Source organism: Drosophila hydei, unplaced genomic scaffold (genome assembly GCF_003285905.1).
Source record: "Drosophila hydei strain 15085-1641.00,03,60 unplaced genomic scaffold, DhydRS2 tig00008134-arrow-pilon, whole genome shotgun sequence".
Classification (NCBI taxonomy): Eukaryota; Metazoa; Arthropoda; class Insecta; order Diptera; family Drosophilidae; genus Drosophila; species Drosophila hydei.
The window spans coordinates 299,443-318,554 of NW_022045843.1; the positions used below are offsets into that span (position 1 = coordinate 299,443).

The following is a 19,112-nucleotide window of genomic DNA, read 5'->3' on the forward strand; positions in this document are numbered from 1 at the left end:
GTATGAATATATGTTATTTATAAGTATCGAAAATTTGATATTTCTATATATAGTTTACTTGACCTCGTCAAGACCTCTCTAAATTGTCTACTGGACTCCGCTCCATTCTATAGTTTCATTTTCTTAAGCATATCTTCAGATTATAATGATTTCTCAAGACTTCAAATTCTAAAGCTTCACCCCTACCAAACTACCCGCACATGCGGGCATAGAGCATTTAGGTTTCACCTGCCACAGTTACAAATAGAGTTCAATATTTTGTTCTTTTCTATAAGGTAAAAAGCAAGTTGCTTATTTATGCAAATAACTTTGCCCTATTATCGCACAGTTACAGCAATTTGAGTGGAATTTAGTAGAGCTTTTGCTGTACAGAATATTGAATTGGAATATGTTGCGACTACGTTCGACTCCAACTGACATGCAACATGGCCGAAAGCCGTTGATTGGCAGCTGTCGCAATTGGGCGCCAAAAGCAGCCCAGGAGCTGCTTCCGGCTGCTGCTGCTGCTGCTGAGTGTCAAAGGCGCTTTGAGCTTGCCGCGTTAGTTGCTTTGTTGCTTAACTATTTTGCTGTTTTACACTTTTTTGCGAGTAAAAACTGATTTTTTTTTTTGGTTCTTTTGAGCCGTGCCGCTGTCGCAGTTGTTGCCGCATATTTTCTTTTCATAATGACCAAAAACAGACGACGCAGCTCGAAATGCTTTTGAAGTTCGTGCGGGGAAGGGCAAGATAAAATGACCTCGGCATGCGATGCCGCTGCCCGGTTTTTTTCTGTCTGCCTTGCATTTTAGCCATTTTCTTTGTTGTTGCTGCTGCCACCAGGTGCTGGTCGCTCGCTGCTTGCAGATTATGCAGTTTTTTATTCTTGCTTCCACTTTGCTCTTTTTCTTTTATGTGTTTCGAAAGCATTTGGCCAGCTCTTTTTCGCGCTGCTAAGTGGCAATAACAATTTTGATTTATGCATATACAATTTATGTTCTTTGCATTTTCATTTGCAAGAGAGCGAAACTCCTTTTTCAATTGGCATTTATGTGCAATTAGCATGAGAATCGCAGCGATCGAGAGACATAAAAAGTGTTGCAACAAGAGCCCAGAGCTGGTCCAACTGGTCAGCGGCCAAATGCAAAACGACTTCCAAGTTCATGCAATGGCGAACGCGCTATAAAAGCGGCCAAATGCAAACAGGTACCACGGCTCGAGTATCGAGTACTGAATGCTTAAGAACGGGCAAGCTGAGCAACTGACGCTGCAAGTTGCAACGACAACAAAAAATACTTCACAAGGGACCAACTGAATTTCAGGTTGTGGCACACACATTAACATATACATACATATCTTTGGGTATATAACTGATGCTTTCTATATATATTCACCTTGTTTGTGTGTGCGCGTTGTCCACAATTTTGCAGTTCACAATTGACGCTGTCTTTGTCAATTAAATTCGCCTTTTTCTACACTAAACAACACAGACTTGATTTTTCTTCTATATTCATTTGATGCACTTGTTTTCTTTGTCGTTAAGCTTTTGCACACCACTTCAGGTAGTTCATATTGTTTATCTCTGAGTTCGATACGAGTTTATTCTGGTTTTTATACTTCGATTCACTCACTGAAAGAATGCGCGCCACATGCAACATGTACCGTTCAAAACGCGTTTGTAGCACAAACTGAAACTGTTTCTGGTTTCTGCTAATGTTGCTGTCGCTGCTGCTGCTGCCACTGCCACTGCCTCTGCCTCTGCCGCTGTCAACTTCGTGCGCTCGGCTTGGCTTTCGTTCTCTCGCCATCGGCTGGCTCGGAAAAACCAGTATTTTGTGTTGTTTTTGCACAAACTTCACGCTGGCAACTGGCAACGCTGTCCGTGTTACTGGGTACACTTGCCGGCATTTGGTTAACATTTGTTTACGTTGCAGCGCGCAGGCGTTGGACTCCAGCCGGCTGTTAACTGCAGTCGAACGCTGTAGCGGCATGTTGTTGCATCAACTGTAGATGCATTGCATTGGCCAATCAAAGACTGTGCAGCCATTTCGATTCGAACACTTGAGCGGCCCCTGCTGCCAGCCTCCTGCTCCTGCTCCTGCTCACTGCCTGAGTCATATTCATTGCTCCACTCAATTAGCACAGTTCTCTGGTAGCTTTCACACGACCACTCTCAGTTTCACAGCCAAAAACACATAAATCTGCTGCACAGCACATAAATCCTTGAGCCAGAAACCACGCACTGTCAGGCCAAAGCCCATGTACAACGAGCAATGGGCACTATGGGTTCTACGAGGCAGCAGCAATACTAAATTGGAAAACAAAAGCCCAAACGAGTGACAAGCTCAAACTTCAGCTGCAGCTCAAGCGCTTATTGCAATATGGTTATAATTGAGGATATGGGTTTTCGAATGAAACTTAACTTAAGATTTTAGCTATATATAACAATAGCAACATATAAATAGAAATAGAAAGAAATTTTTTATATTATTTTTAATAATTTAATATCAATACAATGTCTGTATACCCTAACTCTGACTGTGAGTCGGAGTCTCTCGATTTGCTAGTAGAAGTATTCCAAATCGCAAGCTTTGCTTCACATTGTTTAGCAGGCCAACTGTCGTTGGGACATTGCTGCCACTAAACCACAGCTTCTTAGAGATAGAATTGATTGAGGTCTCAGGTTATTCTTGATTGTTCGTATAAAAGAGACGAACTCATAAACCGCAAAAGTTAGAGAATTCATATTTGATATGTTTATTTCTTATTATTGTTCGATAACTCATTCCACTACATAAATATAGCTCACATTAGATATTTGTATTTAGTTGCTGTAGCATAACTTAAGTACCACAAAAACTGGCAGCTTTAAGCCTGTGTAGCTTCCCTTTCCTCCCAAAAAGTAGAAACTGCTAAAATAAGCTTAGAGTGATTGGAATCGCAGCACTGCTTAGGATACAGGGTACCTTCTAGTCAGGCATACCCTATAAATAGCCCCTCATTTCTTACTCATGTTATGTGCAGAGTTAATAACTGTTTATACATATTTTTGGACCAACAAATTCCTATTGGAATAGTTTCCAATCAGAGTGCCCAACACCTTGTCTGGCGATGTTTAATTATTTTCGTAATTATTGATATGGAGAACACATGATTGATTAGAGCTGCATGGAGTTAACTATAAATCAAAGCATTCGCCTCTAATGAGCTCAGGCAAATGGAAAACGTGCAGCATTTAAATATTTACGAGTAGTTTCACGCACAGTGGAAGGAATTGGAGCGAGCTGATTAATTTGTGGCCAAGTCGAGTGATTGGCCATAAAAAGGAAATCATTTGGCATTAAGACATGTGGATAATTTATGCGCAAATTAATAATGGCACGTAGCCAATCATTTGAATGCCATTTAATTAATTTCACAGAGAGTGAGAGGGAGCGAGGTAGAGCCTGTTTCAATTAGGCCATATGTTTAGCTAAACTGAAACTATGCACATTGCTCGGCTCTGACTTAATGACAGGACATAAGCTACTGTGAGTGGACGCAAAGCCAGATACATTCATCAATGAAATCAAATAAATATATATATAGGTAGATATACAGGTAGAGTTGCACGCATATAAATAACCAATGATGCGGCATTTATCCTGAATCCGACTTACTACAGCATCACAATCAGTCTCAGCTTACGAGGCAGCCAGGCAGTCAGCCAACGGCTAAACGAGCCATTGAAACTGAAGACTTTCATTGTTGGGTCCTTGGGGCTAAAAGGGATAAACGTTTAGCATGGCCTGCACGATTTTTATGTAAGGAACGTGTTGTTGTTGCTGCTGCTGCTGCCGTTTCTTCTTCTTCTTCTTCTTCTCCGTCCGTGCGACTGTTTCGCGTCATTTGCCCTGATCCCAGTGGTAATTTTGTGGGCCTTACTACGTCGCTGTAACGCAACACTGAACGCTGGGCAGTCGAATTTCATTTGATTTGACGCAATGTCCTCTGCTGCCACTTGGCACCAACTCCCAGTTCCGAAAACAAAAAAAAACAAGACGCACACGAGGCCAAGTGCCAAAAGCGTATCAAAAGGTATGAGCAGCTGCTGGCACACCTGGCAGCCGCTCTACTCATGTTCAAGCACACACAATGGCAGTTGTCTGGCTGGGCAGTGTGTTAGCTTGTCAAAACAGAATATCGCTTACCAAGTCGTTTGGCAATTTCTCTCAATTTTCACATAGAAACATAGGAAAAATGCTGGAGCATCGAACTGCAACTGCAGTTGCCTCAGCAGCGCCAAGCCAACTTGATGTTTGGCCATCCAATTTGAAGTGCACGTCTCCTTGGGGAGAGCGAGTCGTGTGGCAGCAACAAATAAGCGAATGCTCGGGCCGGGCCGGGTCGGGCCGGGCCGGGTCGGGTCGGGCCTGGCCTAGCTTCGCCTGGCCTTTGCTTGGCTTTTTGGGTCTGCTTTTGGTCTGCAGCACGAATGCTCTTTGGTGATTTGGGAGTTGGGAGCGCAGTAGTCACATGGACGTGCACAGAAACAAAGCACAAATTGTTGTATGTAATTGTGCGTTACTCATACACATCAACACGCGCGCCACACACACACACACACACACACACACGTGAGCAGGCAGCCTGCTGCTCACCTGCTGCTGCGTGCGGCGAATTCCATTGCATACTTGCCGGCGTTCGCTCGTTGCCTGTGCAAATAAAAAGTGATATACGCGCGACACTGAATGAATATTAATCGCCCGTTTTTTCTGCCTTGGCATCTGGCCACAGCCGCAGCCACAGCCACAGTCGACTACCTTAATAATACCTACAGCTTGACGCCAGCTTTTTGGCCCAGCTGCTTGGCTGATTTGGCAGCTTAAATGATTTCCGCTAACGTTTCAAACGAGTGTGCGTCTCTCTTCCCCCTCTCACTCTGTGTCTGTGTGATTTGTTGAATTTGACAAAAAATTTATTAGTTTCAGTCGCTGCCTTTTGTTTATCGAGCTTATTTTCATAGGCCTTTCGCTGGCGTTTTATTGAATTTCATTTCACTCGCTTTTTAAAGCCTGCTAAATTCAACAACATTTTCTTTTCGCAATTCTAATTCCCCCGCACAAAGCAGCAGAGAAAAGAGAACGAAAAAGGCGTCGGCTATAAAACGTACCAAGTCTCGACCCTTTTTTTTGTTTGGGCCAAACACTTGTACGCAACAAAACATGTATTACTTATTATGGAGCAGCGCTTGTCAAGAGGGTTAACGCCCCACTCCTAGCAGTACAAGTAGTTCGCACCTTTGTGCGGCTTCTGTACGGCTTGCACAAACAAATTTTTGGGCAATTCAATTTCGGGCATTTCTATACTTGTTCGCGCACTGAAAGTGAGCATATTGGTGCTGGGAAATGTGTGAAGCTATGGAGCTCATAATGCTAATATGGACTCTAAATTGGGTTTGTCTTACAAAGTGTTGAGAAGGAAGAACATCGGATATTGGCAGGGGAAGGCTTAAAATTTATAGACGAGTCTATAAATGCCCTATGAAAATATACTATATATATTATATATAGGGCTGTTCTACATATATTCATTCATCTAATCATATCCATATTCATATCTTCCATACCTAGCTAGGCAGTTAGATCAACAAGATCTGCTCTACAGATAGACCCATAAAATGCAACTAGACTTCGCCCTTAGTAAACCTTTAGCTTTCTCTTCGTAGCGCGCACGAGCATTGCGCAGTCGTAAATGCCCGACTGCAACTTGTTTCATTTGAAGCCGGCTTTTTTAATGAATTTCTGTATTGGAAATTCTTGCGGGCCGCATTAAATTTCGCAGTTGCTGAGGTGTCAACTGCTGCCAACTGGCTGACACCTAGCACAGTGAAGCATTGCTGCTGCGGACAGACAGTTTTGCATGTTGCCATCAAATTTATAGTTAATTTTCAATTCAGCTGAACAAGTTTACACGTTTCAATGAATGGATTTCGGACTCCCACCCACGGCACAGGTTGCTATGTTGTGTCAAAGCCAAACTTTGCAGACAACAAAAGCTAAGCCCAGACAGCCGCACAGTGGCGTTGTGGAAAGCGTGAGAGCGAGAGGGTAAATCGAAGTTGTGCCCCGCAGTGCGCGATGTGGCAAAGTTTTTTTGTATGAGTTTTGGCTCAGCTAATTGCAGCCCCTTCACAGCAGTTGCGGCCAGCTACGCCTGTGCTCGTTTTGTCTAGAAAGGCAAATAAAAATTTACAACGAAACTAATCTGCAAGTGAACCCGATGAGCAGCAGAGAGAGAGAGAGAGTAAGTTAGAGAGCGACAGAGACAGCGGCAGACATACAAAAGCAATTTGTTTGTGGCGCGCACTATTGTTGCATTATTATTGTTTGTTGGCTGTGTCTGGCCTGGTGGCTGCTGCGTGCCACAGCGCCGCGACAGTTGCAGCAGGAGCACATGTTTGCCGCCTTTGCCACTTTATCCTAACTCGTTTTGCTCCCATTTTTTTCTCTCAGTGTGTGTGTGGTCTGTCCTTGCGGTGTATTTAACCTGTCTGCTCGTTGGATTACGACAACTCAGCCATGGGTAGACAAACAGACAGACAGACAGGCAGACAAACAAACAACAAAGCATGTATCTATTCATATGCCACTTTGGTGCATGGGCCCCCTCAGTGTGCGTGTGCGTGTGTGTGTGGGTGTGTGAGTGTGCTGTGCTGTGGGTACACACTCACTGGTAATGCAATACGCATGCATCGTGGCCCCTTCGAAGCGCGTGCCAGCTGATACTGCGAGTTCACTTCTTTAGCAGACATTTTAACGCTTATTTTAGTTTTGGCTACGCTTCCGGTTACACACACACACACACACAGGCACTCACACCCACTTAACCGCAATGTTCACACTAATTTGCACAAGCGTCGACATCGCTTGCGTGTTCTTTTCCAGCTCAATTGCATTTCACACTTTTGCATGTTCCATTTGCAGGCTTTCAACTGCCAGACATCATGAGTGAGGCCCACTGTTACGGCTGGCATTCACTTTATAAGCCATGTTTTTCTTAATAAGCATCAATTGCAATTTATTAAACTATATTTGGAAAACTTGTTCATAGCCAAGCGTTGAGCTTCCTGCACGTCTTTTGCCACGCATATCTTGAAAGTCCCGATAGACTGCGTAGATGAAATAGCACCAGAAACCTAAGCGAGGCATATAAAACATTAAAAAGAAAGATAAGCATTCTTCAATAGAATTGCAAGAGTTATTTTAGTCGGAAATATCCGACTAGAAAATACCACATACCCAACAGAAAATCAATTTCTTTTCAAAAATATTTTAAGTAATAAAAATAGTTTTGAAGCATTTTGAATAAATTCAAAATTCAAGATAAACTAATCGGAAAATCGAATTAAATTACTACCACAGACATCAGCCAGAATCTAGATATATATAGCTTTTGATTTAATATAGAAAATATATTTCTTGTAAATAACATTTATAGACATCAGCTTACAACTTGAATGGGTACTAGGTATCATGAAAGAGTAAAAAGCTTTGCCTACCTGATATAATGTAAAGCAAACAAATAATTTGCAATAAAAACTTCGAGTCGTTCCAGGTGCTTCGCATGTAGCCAATGCTTTTATAAACCAAGGCATATGCGAAAAGAGCAGCCATCAGAAGCCAGGGCACAAAATACCATTGATTACGCTACCAGGCGTAAAGTAGAAGCTCAAAGTCCACACAATATACATATAATTTCGTGAACAACTCACCTTAATGGAGCCCACAAATAGAAGCACGCTCGCAATCAACTGCAGCAGGCATAAGTGATTCACAATCGCCTGATCTGCAATTGCTTATCTTGTTAATTTGTTTTCTTTTGTTGCTGTAATAGTTGCTTGATATCAATTTAATGTTTACCCTGCTTGAGGTGGTGGGGTAGACGATCGACGAGCACAATGACACCCATTGAGATAAACATGGAGAGCAACGCAATGCCCAAACGCGCGGTTCTACTTGTGAATTTGAAATCCATTTTCGCAGACCGCACGTTGCGTGACCCAACCAATCCCAATCAAATCACTCCAAGAACTGCGCGACAGTCGCTCCAGTAATTGGAACTGACGCATAAATTATAATATTTTTATGTACGCTATGCAGAGGGTATCTCATTTCCTCATGCCTTATCATAATTACGTATTAAAGGGAGTTGGAATTTATTACTGCTATTTTCGAATATATAAATATATTTTTAAATAGAAAGAAATGGGCGGCAATCGAATAGTCACAGCTTCTGCTTATTGCTATGAGTCATAGGTAATCATGCTATAGTCGTGAGCCAGAGACTGTGGCATTCTACTTCACATTCCAGCCGCAAGATCTCGTTATTTTCGAATCTGGTCCCTCCACAAGCCATAGGCAAAACTTGCTCACATCAGCTGTAAAACTTTGCTAGGTTGAGGTGTGGCCATATCTTTCCATGATAGGCAATTTTAAGTGTGTTTCGTACACTTTAGTACACATTACGTATGAAGGATCTATAGGGCATATATTATAGCAAGCTTTTATATTTGAAAAGGCATAGTAACTGCCATGGCTTGCAAGTCCTACAAATGAAGAGTCAGCTAAAGACAGACAGATAGCTCAGAAAGTGACTTTGATATATTAAATTGATTTGAACATAAGAACAGCTTGGAGAATAGTTGAGCAATCATGAGCAATCTTTCCAGATAAATAAAAACTAAAAAGAATTTTGCTTAAAGTTGTTTCTGTGAATTGAAGTGAAGCTGAATATGTGAAATGTTTTTACAAAATGTTAGCAAAAAACAAAGAAGACACACAAACACACTCACACACATGCAGAACAATAAGTGAGAGGCAAACGCGTTTCGTTTCGCGTAAATTAGCCAAGTGTAGACTTCATTAAGTAGCGTCAGTAAATTAAGTGCTAATGTTGAAAGTTTTGACCACCAAAGTGCGCATTGCAATACAGTTGTTGTTGCTGTTGTTGTCGTTGCTGTAGTTCGCTTCACGCTTCCGGCGGAAACAGTCAACAGCAGCAGCAGCAGCAGCAACCGCAACAGCAGCAACAGCAACAGCAACGACTCTAAATTGATGATGTTGCCCCAACGAAAATTGCACTCACTTTCTCCAGGACTTTCTTTTCGGTAGCAGCGCTGCGTGTGCCACGCAGTCTGAAAATTTTTAATGCTTTAATCTTGATGCTAATAAATCTTGAAGTTGCTTGGCACTTTCACATTACTTGCGGGCCAAGCCAAAGGGTTGAGCGCAGCTGCTTAGGTGCCGTGGCAGCGGCTGGCCCCAAATACAATTAGACAGCTGCACGCTTAACAGTCTTAGTTTAAGCCAATTTGAATGCACTTTGCCAGCCCGAACTAAAAGGTTCCCAGCTCGCCCCTGCTCCCAGCTGTCGTGATCGCTTCTAATTACAGCAGACGCTCAAAAACTGTGTGAGTTCCGTGCAAATGGCAGCTGACAGTTTGCCAGAGTCGTTTGCCCTAATCGAATTGCGAGTAGACTTGTGCGTGCACAACCTGTCCAATTGACTGGGCCATGTTTCAGTTATTAATTTATATATAGATATTTTATTGGACACCGAGTGAAGGAAGTTTTCAAAAAGTTTACTTTCCTGCCTGAGTAGCTGGGTGAATATCTTAAAGATATTTCATGTCTAAGTATTTAGTATCCTTGACTTTAATAGCTTTCGTGTAGCTATTTAGGTTTGGACAATATTCAAAATTTGTCAAAAATGACTAAAAATACATAATATACAGAAGTAGATGACAAAAGGTATAAATATTCATTAATTATATTAAGACTTGGCTAGGTTTGTGTGCTCCTTTAATGAGCACAAATCTCTTAACATCTTAACACTCAATTTTGGAGCTTGTTATATCTTTAATAGATTCTGTTTAAGAAGAATTTCTTTTTCTACTGTTCATACTTGGATGAATTTTTATTACATCAACAACAAGCTAAGCAAACTGATCCTTAAATATCTATTTAATAACATATAGATATCTCCTTTAGGAATAGCTCAAACTTTTCTGATTAGATTCTATCTTTATCTTTATCTTTATCTTATTTAGAAGAATTGATAATCCTAGCTCTTTCATTTAAACAAGTTGTTAACTGTTCTTATATTAAATCATAACTTGGTTTCTGCCATACTTTTGTCAAGTCTTTATTGCTTTAAGAAGTGCAATGCTTCAAAAGGCGATTTTTATGGCTAGCAAAAAGAAGGCATTGGCCAATCGCACAATGCCTAAGAAATGAAATTTAATTTTGCCTCATTCTGATTTGCATGCAAAGCAGCAGCCGCAGCAACAGCAATAGAAACAGTTATCGTTCGCGCACAGTGGAACCAGATGATAATAAAATTGAAAATATAAGTGAACTATATAAAAATGTATATATAAATATATAGGGTATTTAAACTGATTACAGAATTTTTTTAGCTATTGCTTTAAAGCCAATATTTTTATGCCGTATATATATAGCGTTTTTTTTCAGAGAGGGTTGTCAAATAAGTACTATTGTCAACTCAAAGTTGTGCAACTCTAAAGAGAGCAAGCAGAACCAATTTCCCAGTTAACTTTTCGATTCCTCTAACGACAGGCTTTATATATAGCTTAGATCTTAGTTTTCTATAAAATGTTAAAGACTCCACGTGTCAAGACATCAACAAGTTGAATAGTTTAAGCCTTTCAACTTCATTGTTGAACCAGTGTGCATTTGGGGCGCGCCTCAACACCAGTTGGCAGCTGGCAGCTGACATTGTGGCCAGGGTGTCGTTTTTTCCCCTTTGCGGTTCTTGCGGCCAGCAATGGAGCTCAGAGTTGTGACACACAACTGTCAAAGTGGCTCGTGACAAATTTGTTATTAGCAGAAGAAGCAGGCAGAGAAGGCAGCAAAGGCAGCGATGGCTTCGGGCTGACAGCTTGGCTGCATGTCGCTGGCTTCCTGGTTTTATTAACTCAGAATTTATAGCCCGCCATTAGGCGCTGCGAATTAATCAAATTTTTTATTTGCCGCTTGCTCACAAAAATGTAACAACATAAATTTGTATTTAAAAATGAGTTAGCTACGCAGCTTGTGCTTTTGCTGTTCTGTTTTGTTTCCACTGAGTCAATTTCACGCCGTCTCACCTGCCAAATGAATACCATTTTTCTTGGCGCCGTCTTATTATGTAAGAATTTGTCATTTTCGAGCATGACTCGACTAGATGAAATGCAATTTAGCCTCGCAAAAGGCATTTTAATGTTCTTATTTAATGGTCGCTTTAAAAACAACAACAACAACAACAAAACAAACAACGGCCATTGAGCCGTGCAGTCCTGAGCCCGAGCTCATCAAGCAAAACTTTGTCCAGCAGCAAGCGGCATATGTTGACCAACTGAATGGCTCGGGCTGTGAGCTGTTAGCTGCTTTTTTTTTGTGCTCAGAAAAAGTGCAAAAATATGTTGCACATAAATTTGTATTAAGTTTGCCGCTGTCACTTTTTCGTTCGCCTAAGCAATGTGGGCAGACAGCATAACGACATAATCATAAATTTAAATATGCAACCCAGCGCCCCACACGGTCGCACTTATGTAAGTATGTCGGCTGGCCCTTCCCCTCTGCCCACAAAACTTTACATTTCTTGGCAAAAACGAAAAAGAAAAAATAAATATATAAAAAACCTTTGCAGTGACAGTTTCACTTTGCCTGGCATAAGGAATTTCAGCTTCAGCTGCCGCCACACACACATGTTGCCCCCTGCTTTATGCGTGCTAAATGAAGTTGTTTTCGGCTGGTGGCAGGGGCAGCATTTGGATTTGCGACTGGGCGACTGTCAGAGTCTGGGCGCAGCTAAGTGCCACATTCAGTCACCAAAATTCAACTACAAAAACCCTTAAGTACAATGGAAAAGCAACGAATGAGCTGACGGTCAAAAGGCAGCTTTTTAGCAAGCCAATTGAAGCTGATTTGCCTGGGTGAATTTTAAAAATATATGTGCTAAAGGAATGAGCATAAAATTATGAATATATGCTGAAATGAATATGAAAATTTAAAGGTCGTAGGCTAAACATTTTTTTAAAAATTTATTTAATTGTTTATTCATTAATAAATCTATTAAACCTTGCTCATAAAAATCCATTTTTTTTATATATTTATATATCTTTTTACTAACAATAAAAAAGCAATGAATCACAATTATTTTCTTACGCTCAACTTTCAATTTATAAAGATTTTCCATACAAAATTGTACTCAAATAAAATACTAACGTAAACACAAAATTGAATTAATATAAATAAATCGAACTGAAAAAATTTTTGTAATTTTTTACGTAGGCAGAGCAAATAAATCTAGAGCAATGTGAAATGAAACAGCTTAAATGTGTCTAAAAGAAGACGCAATGAATAAAATGTAATAAAAAGCAAAAAACAACAAAAACAACTTTTGTTCGATTTTAATATTATAGTCCCATTACAGTGCGAAGACTTTGAACCGAAATATCGATAGTAAATCGAGCTAAATGTGTTACCTGCACCTGGGCACAAAAATTCAACGTCCTCTGCTGTGTATGTGTGTGTAAGCCACCCTCTATTTGGGCAAAGATTTCTCAATACATAATCCCAAAGCAATGGACAACAACACCGTAAAATGCTTTGCAAATAAGCCAGCAACAACAACAACAACAACAATAAACAAACAAACTATGGGCCAACTGCCTTGTAATAGATTTGAGAGCAGAAAAAGCAGCCCAAAAAGAGAAGCATTAGTTTATTAGAGTGTAGCTGAGTGTGTGTGTGTGTGTGAATGGGTGTGTGCAGAGCTTTAATAGTCGGGTAACAAAATAAACACACTGCTTACACAATGACCAAGAAGATCTGTGCTGCTGCTATTGTATTTTAGAAAAATATTTAAATGGAAAATCTTTTTGGGGCAGGCAGCCAGCGAGGCAAGGTGCTTCCGCAAAGGATGTGCAAATAATGTTTGTAAACAGTTTTTATTGCTTTCCGCACGAGAGAGAGTAGCAACTCGAATGGGAACTCAAATTTCAGAATCTGTAGAAGGCTTGCAGATTTGCTTAAAAGTAAAAGTTGTTGATAGAAATCACAAAACACAATAACATAAATTGCAAAATGTGACAAAGGGTTGCCAGCCAGCCAAGGCACGCACCCCCTTGAGAGCGCCCAGACATTGGGTCAGCCTGCCAAGAAATAAATAACAAGACAAAAGAATTCGAAAATGACGAAATCCTAACTAGAATATACCCTAGACTAAATAGAGAATTAAACTCAAAGAAACTTAAGCTATCGTGTGTTTTTTTTAGAGCTACGCAAACTTAGATCATAATCAAATAAATAAATATAAATAAAACATTAAGACATTAATTCTTAAATATGATTTTAACCATTTAAATTTATGTACGCCAAAAAATAAACTCAGTTTTCAATAAATCTCACTCACTCACCGAAAATTGATATAGACTTGAAATATACTTGTGCCCTGAGTAGATGCCCGAAAATTGGAAGTCTTAGAGAAAGGAATATAACTAGATCAAGTCAGAAGCCAGCCATTTGTGCTTACTGCAGGGTATCAAAAGCAGATAAAAAAGAAAGTCAACGGCAAACAGAGCTGAGTTTGAAGTGTGGTCATGTGTGTGTGGCAGCATCTTTGGAGTTGTCTCGATGACATCAGCAAACAACAGCCGCAGAAATTGAAAAACTAATCCAAGGCATATGACGCATACGCCAACACCAACTAAAGGCTTAACTTGCGCAAGTGATTCGCATTAAAAGTTTAAACTGCCAAATTGCCAACACACACACATACCCGCACACCGGCACACACACAGACATTCACGTGAATATACGATGTTTAAACGTAAGCCAAGCCAAGGCACACCTAAAAGAAGAATCCGGTTAGGAGCCCAGCTCAGCTCGTCTGCCAGTTGGCAAAAAGGAAATTGCTTGCTTTTCATAACTAAAACTTGGGAAATTATGAAATTCATACAGGAAGACAATTTTCTTGCACATCTAATTCGGTCGACCGCCCCTCGCTCCCCGCCTCTCGTCCACCGCTCTACACACTCTGCTAGCATCTTTTGGCTGTGCAACATTGCAGCATGAAATTTGTTTGTGGTCTTAGCCATAAGTTTGCCCGTCGACAGGCAACTTGCGGCTGCTGCCGTTTGTTGAATGTTGGACGACTGCTCGAGCTGCTGACTTCTGACTGCTCGCCCTTATCCAAGAGATTTGCAGTTTTTAAGCCCCACCAACGAGAGCGGCGCCCGCCTCTCCCTGCCAACCCGAACACTTCTAAGCAATTTCGGTTGCTTTTTTGCGGCACTTTTGACGGAAATCCTATCCGTCTGGCCCCCGCTGCCCCGCTCACAGCTCTCGTCGTGCAATTCGTTAGCTTTGTTTAACTTGCAATTTGCTGGCAATTTGCTGGATAGGTAGCTACTACTACTAGCCACAACTTGGCCAGAACTGACTGGCATCTTGACTTTCATTAGGACAGTGCATATTTGGTAAGCAGAGGCGCAGGCACAGGCAGAATTACAGCTTTTAGCTTTCAACTTTCAGTAGCTGTTTCTGTTGCCATTTCAGCTTCAATTTGTATATTGCAAATGACAGGCAACAGGTTTAATTCATTTTTTATGGCTGCATAAAGCAAACCATTTATAAAGAAATAACAGAGGAGAAAAGCAATAGATATACGTATCTATGAATATATATACTGTGAAGCGTAGCCCAAAACCAATGAGCAGCAGGAAATCTAAAAATTACATAAGGGATCTGGGGATTTTTGCGATAGAACAGCCTTCGCCAGCCAGCGAGATTGTCGCAAACCAGCAACAACAACAACAATGGGAAGTGAGACAACGCCAATGCTCCATTTGTTATTATGCTCAGCAGCGTGCAAGGATGGCATCCTGGCCACGTTTGTTTAGTTTACGTCCGATTCCCCATGCAATAACTTAAAAAACACGAAGACAGTCCGACAGGCCCGACAGCTACGGGCGGCCCAGTACCAATAAATGCCAGCCCAAGCCCACCTTGCCATCTTCTGCTGCTGCTGTTGCTGCGAGTCTGCACGGAATTCGGTTGCTGCTCGACAACCCACAACAATAGGCAAACAGCCTTTGGGCACGGAAGTGCCGCCATGACGAGCATAATTCTAACATGGCCAACAACACCCCATACACATTGGCGACAAAGCAACAGGGCACACACACACACACAGACAGGCACACAGCTTGGCTTGGCAATCATATTTTCCCAGCTTATTGACAGCGTAATCAGAGGCAATGTTTGACAATACTCATGGCAACAACAATGCTCAGACGCAATAATAAAATACAAATACAATTTATAGTTATACTATTTTTACGTTGCGCCTGCACAGGCTGAGGGCCACAACAAAACTGGTAATTCATTACTTTATCGATGCCATAAGTTCGCCACGCAGCTGGGACCAGGTCGCTAGTGCGCTACGTTTTACCCAAGCAGCCAGAGATGTATGTGCACACACACTCGCACACACCCACACACACACACACTCGCCTATTGGTAAGTATAAGCAGTTTTGTGTACACAAAAGCTGACAATTTATAGCCTCAGTTGTGTGTCGTCTGGGCGAGTTAAAATCCTTTTGCGATACGGCCAGAAACCCTAAAGAAAAACTGAAATGACTGAGTCTAGCAGTCTGGCAAGTCTGTACCTAAATTTCAGCTACTTAACAGCGTTCTTTTTAATTAAAGAGAATTTGACTAAATTGAAAGCATTCAGGCAATTGAACTGACTTCAATTAGAGTTGGCTTTAAATTAAATACAAACAGTTCATAAAGAAACTCGAAGTTGTTCGGTTTTATACAAGCTCTTAATTAATATTTAAGTTTGATTAATATTTGTTGATGATTTGTGGCATACACTGAGAGAAACAGAAAGAAAAGAAATTATAGCTAGAGTAGAAGTAGTCAAAGAATTGCGTTTTATGGCAAAAGTTCTTAAGGACTAAGGATTAGGATTAGGACTAAGTAAATTTGTTAATAATCTTAGCTATGCTTGAAATATAGTTTAAGTAATTTGTGTATAAAGTAAGTAATATAGAAATAATTTCGATTCAACAAACAAAAATAATGCTATATATCAGTCAACTATATTTTAATAAGTGTTTAATTTATTGCTAACATTTAGCTATTGAAATATTCAATATAAAAAAATATATTAAAATAATTAATAATGAACTCTCTGCTGCGAACTGTCGAAATTTTGCGACTCAATCGCCTCACGACAAGCGCTCACAAATTGTTCGTCCTCACACGCTCCGATGATTACCTGCTCTGAGACAACGCCAAGCCCTTAACGCACTCAAATTTTTAACTCAGCAGCTTAACTCAAGAGAGTTGTAAGTGAGTGTAAAGCGACTGCGATCGTTCGCGCGCCTTTGCGCTGCTCTCTTTCGTTTGTTCTCTCAGCGCATCGGCTTGATCTTGCTGGCTTCGTATTAAAGTTTAGTTTAGTTTAGAATTGGAACAGAGTTGGACTAGTGCGGTTGCCTATGCTACGGGAGCTCTGCAATTTGCATACATATTTTTATACACAAACATGTGTAGAAGTCAGCATGACAAGCGTAGTTGCAGACAAATAAAGTAAGTATTCAGTGACTTGAACTTATTTGCATTTAACTTAAAGTTATTCCGTACATGAATATATTTACAAAAATAAAACCAAAAGCAAAGATTAGTTTATACAATTTAGAGAAAATTTTAATTTAAATAAAACTTAACTCTTATGCCTTAATTTCAATTATTACAATTATTCAAGCACTTTAAATCAATCTCAATTAAGGCCCCCTTCAAAATTGTTATCAAAATAGACAAAATACTTGAATTGCTTCAACTTAATAAGTTTTTTCTTCAAGTGCGCGTGAGTTGATTATATTTTTCTTTGGTGCCATTGCTTAAGTTTAGTGTACACTGAGTGCAAACAAACAATGCACCGGACACTGTAAACACTTCATGCACGGAGCGCAAATGTTGTGCTGTGCCTAGAAAAATATTGACCGGCCGCAAGAAACACAAACAGCTCTTCAAAAGCCTCTCAGACCCCAGCCAAAAATAAAAACACACACAAAAGTAGCAACAACAATAACAATAATACTAATAACAATAATCATCACACTATGTTATAGTTAAAGCAAGCGCAAATTATTATTGTTATTATATGTAGTCCGACTCGTGGTCGAGCCGGAAAAACAATACAAAAAAAAGAGAAAACTTTTCTCATTTCGCACGCATGACACACGACTTTATTCCCGAACAATTTTCAACTACTCTATATATATATATGGCTACATATATGCCCAAATGTGTGCTATACTGAGAATTGTTGACAGTGCAAACAGCAGGCTGGCAAAATAAATAAATAGGCTAAAATTGAAAATGCATAAATTGCTTGTTAACAAAAATACGAGTGCAAATGAAAATATAAAATATGCATACACACATACACGTGTTGGCCATGGCGTATACAAAAGCAATTTGGCCGCAAAACAAAAAAAAAGTAAAATAAAATATATAATAATAATAATAAAACAATAACAAAAAGAAGTTGGTACACATTAAAACAAGGCCACAGCTGGCCTGCCTACACTCGTAGGAGGAATTTTAAAATGTCGCCCACAGCAAATTGAAAATTAAACGAAAAACTTTAAAATAACTATATTAAAGGAGGCAGTGGGCACACGGCAGCAGCAGGAGGCACCAGCAGGAGCAGCCGCATGTTTTGTGAAGCGTCAAAGAAAAAGTTATATAAAATGTTTTTTCTTTCGGCCTGACCCCAATTGTAGGCATGGACAGGCTGCTTTTCTTGCGCAAGTGTTGTCAACTTAATAAAACGACGCTCAAGCATGGAAAGTTGACCAGAGCCAAGCATGGAGCCCGAGCACCAGCACCAACACCAACACAAACAAGCCACAGCAAGTGCATGTAAAAAGTTGTGCCAAAAAATACATTTCCCTATTCTTTTTTCCCTGTTTCGGGCAGGCCAACATTTTTAACCAACACTGTCACCGAGCTACTCATACACAGAGTGTACATATATATTTATAAAGATATATACTGTATGTATATCTTGGCAAGTTTGACCATTTTGGTCATATTTTACAGTTTACAGTTACAGGCCATTGTTGCCGCTGTTGCACGTTGTGTTGTATGTGTGGTGGGTTAGTAGTGCCACAAGTCTCTGCGGAGTGCCTAAATTGAATATCATCCAGGCTCAAATTAATGTCTTCAGCACAAACTTTGCCACTTGAAGCATATTTTGCCTGTCTGCCTGCCCGCTTTCGACTTTGCCTCTGCCTTCAGTTCGCTCAGCTTTTCTTTAGCTTGAGATACTCTAACGGTGAGTACTATGAAATTGTTAGTCAAAATAATAAAAATTAAAATATTAAATATAAATATAAATATTTATAAAATATACAATATAAAGTATATAATTTTTATAAAATAATATAAAAGGCAAATATTAAGATGAAAGCGATTTATTATTTGTTTTTTTTTTTTTTGCATTGACTGTAAATACTATGTTATTAATAATCATTTATTTATTGATACTTAAGACAGACCGCAACAAAATGTCAGCAGAGTATGAAGTATTCGACTCTTTCTGCTTACCCATTTTTATTATTCTTTATACTTTCATTTTTTTCCTCGAGCTGTCCGCACTTTGCAGTCGTTGTTTTTGTGGCTCTTTTGCCACTGCAAAGTTTTTTGGCAGTTGCAGCAGCAGCATCATCATTGTTGTTGTTGTTGTTTCTGTTGATGCTTGGCAAAGTTTTCTGACCCGCAAATTGAAATGGCTGTAGATTTAGCCGGTAACGCCGGCATTTTAGCTAATTGCACGCACGGCCGCCGAGCTGGGTCAGTGATTTGATTTTGTGCCCCATTCGGGATGATGGCACGCGTTGTACCGTAAACCACTGTGCGTTATGCATCCCCTGAGTCCAGCGGGACCCACATTGAGCAAACTAATATCCTGACCGGGAACACCCTGCTGTGCGTGTTATTAATTCGAGCCAATCTATTAAAAATGTAAAATGCATGAGCTGCAAAGACAATTGCAGTCGGAACTACTT

General features: G+C 40.2%; 1 protein-coding gene across 3 annotated transcripts in view; it reads right to left on the reverse strand.

Moving 5' to 3' along the window:
- The window catches only part of LOC111594118 (semaphorin-2A), a 56,176-nt gene extending 54,525 nt beyond the window's left edge, over positions 1-1,651 (reverse strand). For all 3 annotated transcript variants that reach the window (XR_002751092.2, XR_002751091.2, XM_023307278.2), the window contains exon 1: positions 1,373-1,651. The gene's annotated coding sequence lies outside the window, so the exon portion shown is untranslated. The remainder of the gene's footprint in view (positions 1-1,372) is intronic.
- Between the last annotated feature and the right edge of the window lie 17,461 nt (positions 1,652-19,112).